The following is a 7,123-nucleotide window of genomic DNA, read 5'->3' on the forward strand; positions in this document are numbered from 1 at the left end:
GGCCGGGGTCGGAAGGGACCTCTGGAGAGCATCTCCTCCAACCCCCGGCCACAGCAGGGTCACCCACAGCAGGTGGCACAGGAACGCGTCCAGGCGGGGTTGGAATGTCTCCAGAGATGGAGACTCCACCACCTCTCTGGGCAGCCTGTGCCAGGGCTCTGCCACCCTCACAGCAAAGAAGTTCCTCCTCGTGTTTGGATGGAACTTCCCATGGTCAAGTTTGTGCCCGTTACCCCTTGTCCTGTCCCCGGGCACCACTGAGAAGAGCCTGGCCCCATCCTCCTGACACCCCCCCTTTCAGTATTTATAAGCGTTGATAAGATCCCCCCTCAGTCGCCTTTTTTCCAGACTGAAGAAACCCAAATCCCTCAGCCTTTCCTCATCAGAGAGGTGTTCCAGTGCCCTCATCATCTTTGTCACCTCTGCTGTCCCCTCTCCAGCAGTTCCCTGTCCTTCTGGAACCGGGGAGCCCAGAACTGGACCCAGCGACCCAGGTGCGGCCTCCCCAGGGCAGAGCAGAGGGGGAGGATGACCTCCCTCCACCTGCTGCCCACGCTCTTCTTGATGCCCCCCAGGAGCCACTGGCCTTCTTGGCCACAAGATGCATTAGTAAAACTTGAAAGTTTTATTGAAATCATGACCCAGGGTGAAAAATATCGGTTATCATGCCCACAAAGCGATGCTTGCAGAAGCGCTGCCCATCCGCAGGGAAAGCAACCGCGCCACCAGCCGGCAGCACGCCCCTGCCCCGCTCCTGCCCAGCAGTGCTGCCTCCTGAAGGCACCCGAGCCGTGTGGCCTCGCCGTTCTTGTGTCCTCTGCCAAAACAGCAGCAGCAACGACGCGAGAATCCTTCCGCTTCCTAGCCCTACTGCTTCAGAGAGCTCCCCTTTGAAGAAAGGCAGCACCTGCAGCAATGCCAAAGCTGGAGGGCTCCCCAGTCCCGCGCACTCGCGTGCCGGGTAGTTTCAGTTTATCTGGAACAAATGGGTTTTCCAACTCTGGGTAATACATGAGAAACCCCCCAGTTGTAGTGTGGCAGTAACGCATGCACCAGATTAGCACAGAATCGCTCACACGACATTGGACTGGCCAGTCCCTCAAAGGGCATTACTCAGAACGGGGCAAAACATTATTTCAGGATTGGGAATCCTGTGCCAGGAAGAACGTGCAAGGAGCATTCTCCTCCTTCGTTTATAAAGCACCATTTACACTGTTGTACAAATAATAACACTCTGCCTGGGGACAAACTGGAGCTGGAACAACCCACCTGCCGGCATGCCGCAGAGCCCTGCTCGCCCCGACGGCTCGGAGCAGCGCGCAGCCGGCACGCAACCACCGCGCGGCACCAGGCCACACGCTGATCTTCCAACTGATATTTGACCCGGAATTTAACTCGCCTATTTATATTTTTCAACCTAGCTATTTCACTGTACGAATCGCTTCAGCACACTCAGTTTTCAAAGAGCTTTCCAGCAAAGGCACCACCTCAGCCTTCGACCCCACCGCCCATCCGCATCTGAAGAGCTCCAAAGCGGGCACCGACTGAGAGCATCCTCCTTCTCCATGGCGAGATGAAGAAGAGGATTCACTGATACTGGCTGATTTCTCAAGTCTCTCCCTTCTTCCCACGCCTTGCCGCTACAAATTCCCTCCTCAATCCCGAGGTGAAGCTTCACAACTGATGGCAGTGCTGCAAAATCCCAGTCTCTCTCTCTCTCTCCCGCAATTAAGTCTGCAATGTCTTGCTTAGGCTGCACTTATAGTTCTTCTGGAGACATAGGTCTTGACCGATTTGTCTACAGGGAAGTATGAGAAAAACTGGGAGGAAACAAAAGTTGAGAAAAGTCCAGAATTGTAGTTTACCTTTTCCCTCCCACCCCTCTCAAATATAAACCCAAACAGCTTTCGGCTGAAACAGGACTAAAGCTCTCAAAGCTTCAAATAAAGAAATAGGTGTTAAAGCCAAGACTGTGAGACCTTGGTGCATTCCTCTATTTGCAGAGAAGTGCTTTAGAAACGGGGTTTGGTCTGTTTGTACTTACATTTGCCAAGCCAGTACCACCCCTTGCCCCTTGTTCCCTCTTTTGGGGAACAGCAGGAGAATGTCTCCTTCAGCCTATCACTGATTTCATGACAACCGATTAAAATTGCAAGAGCAGTTACAGCATGCTTGCCCTTGAGGTTAGCCACACGTCATCGTCTTGCATTAGATCAGGAATGGAAAAGTTTCCTTAGAATTGATACATAAAATCTGGGAGAAAACTTACAGATGCCTATTTTGATTGAAAATGGGGACAAATCACAGATTCCCAGCTGTAAGACTGCTCGTCCTCGAGAGGCGTGGGGCGAGGAATGCACGTGCACGGCTGACAGGTGGAAGAGCTGCAGATCAGCACAGCTCCTGCCAGGCTCGTCCCTTTGTTAGAGGATACAAAGGGTTCAGTCCCTGCCCCAAGACACTTTGTCAGTCCAGACCTTCAGGATTTTGCTATTCTGCAATTTACCACCAGTGCTTAGAGCTCTCACAGCCTGTAAATGTCACAGCTATGAAGAGACATAGTCCACCACCAGGAAAGGTGGCCAAAACTGTAGGAAGCCCAGTAGCCACTTCCCTGCTTTCAGAGGGCGGGATAAACAGCTGAGTGCTCTCCCAAATGCTCTGCACGTGGGTGACCACCTCTGCCAGCAGAGCTGCATTTGTTGCTGCGATGCTGAGGAGACAACCTGGTCTAGCTATGGCAAACGCAACAGAGTGAACATGACAGCATCATCCTCCCTTCCAGAGGAGGCCACGAAGATAATCCAAGGGCTGGAGTACCCCTCCTATGGGGACAGGCTGAGAGAGTTGGGTTGTTCAGCCTGGAGAAGAGAAGGCTCCGGGGAGATCTTCCAGCCCCTTCTGGTCCCTGAAGGGGGCTCCAGGAAAGCTGGGGAGGGGCTGTTTGCAGGGGCACGTAGCGACAGGACGAGGGGCAATGGTTTAAACTAGAGCAGGGCAGGGTTAGATCAGCCATTAGGAAGAAGTTCTTTCCACTGAGGGTGGTGAGACACTGGCCCAGGTGGCCCAGAGAGGGGGTGGAGGCCCCATCCCTGGAGACGTTCAAGGCCAGGCTGGATGAGGCTCTGAGCGACCTGATCTAGTTCAAGCTGTCCCTGCTCAGTGCAGGGGGTTGGACTAGGTGGCCTTTAGAGGTCCCTTCCGACCCAACACATTCTATGATTTTCCCTGGGGAACGGCACTGATGCAGCCGGAGCAGAGAACGAAACCAGACCAGACCTGGAGAGGTGGAGAACCTGCTATTCACATACATGATGACATTAACTGTCTCGATAAGATATGAACTGTGCCTCAGCACAGATTAGTCCATCATTTTAGCAACAGAGAAAAACCTATTTTACACGAACTTCATGGAAACCGCTTGCCTACCGTATACGTTGATTTGGTGCTGTGCTCATTTCCTTCACATAAAAGCGACCCCCGGCTTTCTTTTTGGCATGGCTTGTCTTTTACAGCACAGAGACCGTGCCCGTCTCTTACTAACTTAGAAGCGGTTAGTGAGTTTTCAAGGGAACAAACATAAGTAAACGGAGATCATTTCTCTCTCACGGGAAGGGTGTGAGCTGAGTGCATGCAGAAGCATAAGTTAACCAGAGTAAATAGGCAGGGAGGGGGGGGCAGAAAGACACACCAGTTATGAACTTCAAGCTGGAGGGGAAAAAGAAAAGAAAAAAAAAACAACAGTTTAGAAAACAGAAACTCTGAAATCTCAAAATATCCAAAGCTGAGTCAAAGTCAAGCGCAGGAAAAATAAACTCATCCCGTAGTTTATAGTTCAAGATTCCTGATTCTTCCCTTCATCTTTTAAGAAAAGGTTCTGTGTTTTTAAGTGTAAAAAGACAAGGTACTTTAAACAATAGCGAAAAAAGCCCCTAAATGCACATTGTACTTTGTATCTCTGCCTGCAGAACGAAGTCACATCCTGAGGACCTGCAGCGGTCCCTCAGGACTAACAGTCTCAGAGCCCGTATCCAGCCTCAACTTCCCTGGCTTGTGCTGGAGGCATTTTCGGTTGATTTTGGTCATGCTGCTTCAAGGAATCTACGCTAACTTCCTCCCCGGGGAACACTGTGTCCTGCACTTGCTTCATCTGGGCCAGCACCAATAACCTAGAACAGGAAAGCCCCTCTTTCTAGCATCAATGAAGGCAAGAACTCTGCTGGAAGCTGTTTGCAATTAGTACATTTGTAATATGGCTCATCTGCATGGTCTCCTTGGCATCCAGCGTGGGGTCACCTCGCTCTGCATCCTCAGAGCACTTCCATAGCGCAAAAAAAAAAAAAAAGGCAGTCAAACACATCAGAAGCCAGAAACCATTCGTTCCAATGCTTTTTTTCCCGTTTCCACTTGAAGAGTGCCAGCCGTGTTAATTAGCTAACCACAGACAGACAACCCTGGCTTTACAGGTGGTATTTAATGCCCATGGCGCACACACTAAGCTCGCTCTTGGCTGCCACCTGGTCCACTCCTGGCAAAGTTAAGACTTCCTTACTGATGCCTGTAACGCTCCACTGTGCATGCTTGGGTGTAATTAGACCTCGCATCCTCAACTGGAGTTATTAAATTCACTCTTACAGTGCATGCGACAAATGGGATTTTCCAGTCCCAGCTCCTTTCCCTTCAAGCCTCTGTTTCCGAAGGCTGACATACCATCACAGTTTCAAAAGCACCTGGAAAATCAGGGCTCTTCTGGCTCTCCAAACACTCCCCTGCAGCTGTCTCCACAATTCTTTGGAGATGCAAAAAAGTATTCAACCTCTTAAGCCCTGGAAAGACAAGGCTAACATCCAGCTGTTAAAAGGATTATTCCGTGCACGTGTGAGCTTGGCAACTGAGCGGGGCTGTACATCCCCAAGAGCAGGGTGGATCGAGGGGACTGGCCATGGCCATCAGGGCTGACCCACCTCAGCAGCATCACAGGCATTCTTGACGAGGACCTGGAAAAAGGTCGAGAAAGTGCTAGAAACTGTATCAGAAGGGAAAGACACAGAGATAAACGCTTCCCGGAAGGAAAGCGGATCAAGAGGATGAGAGTCTCAAGGAAAACGAGGGCTGGTCACAGTGAGGGTTGAGAGGGGGATGTGAATGGTCCCTTGAGCATGGGGAAACAAAGGGCACAGGGCGGGATGCAGAGCATGAACCCACTGACCGATCACACACACACCAGGGCAGGACAGCCTTGTCTCTGGGCACTGCAGGGACGGCGCGCTGAACACAAACAAGCCTGATGAAAAGCCAGAGGTGCTCTGGCTAAGCCTGGCGTTTCCAGCTGGTCATCACCAACACCGACATGAGAGACACCCCACCTCCCTGCTGGTGAGATCTGAGCTCTGCACAGCTTCCTCCGAGAGGACAAGTCACGCAGCAGCCTGGACTCTCACCGGGGCAGCAGCATCGCAGCGCGGATGCTTCTTCCCACATTTAGAGGCACACCGTTTTTGTGGGTACTCACAGCGCAGGCAATCTCACCGGGGAAGCGAGAAGTCTCAGTCAAAGGCCATCGTGTGGCTTTTTGGTTTTTAATCTTGGTCTCTCCATCAGATAGAGAACACGCTCATGTGACAAAAGCTAATGTTTGAGACCGTGAGAAAAGTACCTCCAATGTCACAATCCTCTTCCTGTACACGAGCCACAGGATCATCCCTCAGACAAATCCCACCAACTTTGGCCTCTGTCGCTAGCAGTTAAGTTGTCTCAAGGCAACTGGTTTAAGTGAGATAGAGAGATTTATAGGGCCCAGTTTAAGAAAAGTCAATCACAAACTCTAAGCTTATGCCACAGAGGAAGGCAGCTGGTGCTCCAACACGCAACTGTAGCAACTTCTTCAGTTTTGCCCTGACACCGAACTCGTTCTCTTGGAAAATCTCTGTAACAAGCTCTACAAGGCAGCGCGCGCCCTGTCACGGCACACAGTGCTCAACAGGTCAAAAACACGCGTCAGAACAAGAGCCGGCAGCACTCCAAGAGAGGAGAAAAAAACAGGCATGGCACTCCACTGGCGAAGAAATCTTTCCCTAATAACTACTTCCACCCGTGGAAATAAAGCCCGATGAACGGACACAAAAAACCGCCGCTCCGAACCTCCAGGCCTACACCGTTCTTCGCCGGGGTGAAGCTCCGACACAAGAGCCCAGCTGCCGCCCGCCGGGAGGGCTGCCCGCCCGGCCGGGGAGGGGGTGCCCAGCCCCCGGGGAGCGCCGCAGGCCCGCAGCAAGGGGCCCGCCTCTGCCCCCGGCCGGCGCGGAGGCACCGCCCGGGACGGCGCGCTGGAGGCCAGCGCTCGGTGGAAGAGCCCGGCGGTGCGGGGGCGGCCGGCACGCACGGTGGCCGGGGCCGGCGGGAGAGGCTACGCCGCTCGCGGGGAGGCGGCTGTGGAGAGCGCGGCCGGGTCAGCCCTCCTCCCCGCGGCACGGTTCCGGCCCCCCAGCGCGCTGCCAGACACCGGACAACCCCCGCGGCGGGGCTGGGGCACCGGGAGCGCTGTCATGGCTCTCAGGCCCCCGGGGCGGCCAGACCGCGGCCCGGCCGCCTCGGCCCGCCTGAAACGCCGCTCCCGCTGCCGCAGCCCCGCACCGGAGGGCGGTCCGGCCCCGCCAGCGCCGAGCAGGTCTCGGCCCCCGGCCGGGAGCAGGGCCAGGGCCGGGCCCAGCCCTGCCCCTGGTGCCGCCCACCCCCCCGGTACCTGCGGTCCCGCCGCCCGCGGCCCCTCAGCGCCGCGCGCGCCGCCCCATCGCCGGCTCCTGCGGGCGCCGGGCACCGCCCACCCGCCACCGCCCGCCCTCACCGCGGCGCCGCCGCCGCCCGCCAATCCCCGCGCCGCACTGCGCTGACGCCAGCACCGGCTCACCCAATGGGCTGCGCGGGACCCGGCCGGCGTCGCAACGCGACGCCGCTGGCAACAGCCGCTGGCCAATCGTCACCCGGCAGAGCGGCCGCGCCCCGCCCCCCTCCCGGCCAAGGGCACGCGCGCCCCGCCCCACCCCAGCCGGCGGCCCGGCCCCGCCCCCCGGCGGCTCCCTTCCCGGCAGCGCGGCCCGGCCCCGCCCCCGCCCGCGCAATGGCG

The 7,123-nt window shown here is 55.6% G+C and overlaps 1 protein-coding gene across 1 annotated transcript in view; it reads right to left on the reverse strand.

Moving 5' to 3' along the window:
- MARCHF2 (membrane associated ring-CH-type finger 2) overlaps positions 1-6,834 on the reverse strand; it is a 40,673-nt gene extending 33,839 nt beyond the window's left edge. Inside the window, exon 1 of the mRNA XM_063358438.1 lies at positions 6,743-6,834. The gene's annotated coding sequence lies outside the window, so the exon portion shown is untranslated. The remainder of the gene's footprint in view (positions 1-6,742) is intronic.
- Between the last annotated feature and the right edge of the window lie 289 nt (positions 6,835-7,123).

The sequence above is a fragment of the Chroicocephalus ridibundus genome, chromosome 22 (genome assembly GCF_963924245.1).
Source record: "Chroicocephalus ridibundus chromosome 22, bChrRid1.1, whole genome shotgun sequence".
NCBI classification, from domain to species: Eukaryota; Metazoa; Chordata; class Aves; order Charadriiformes; family Laridae; genus Chroicocephalus; species Chroicocephalus ridibundus.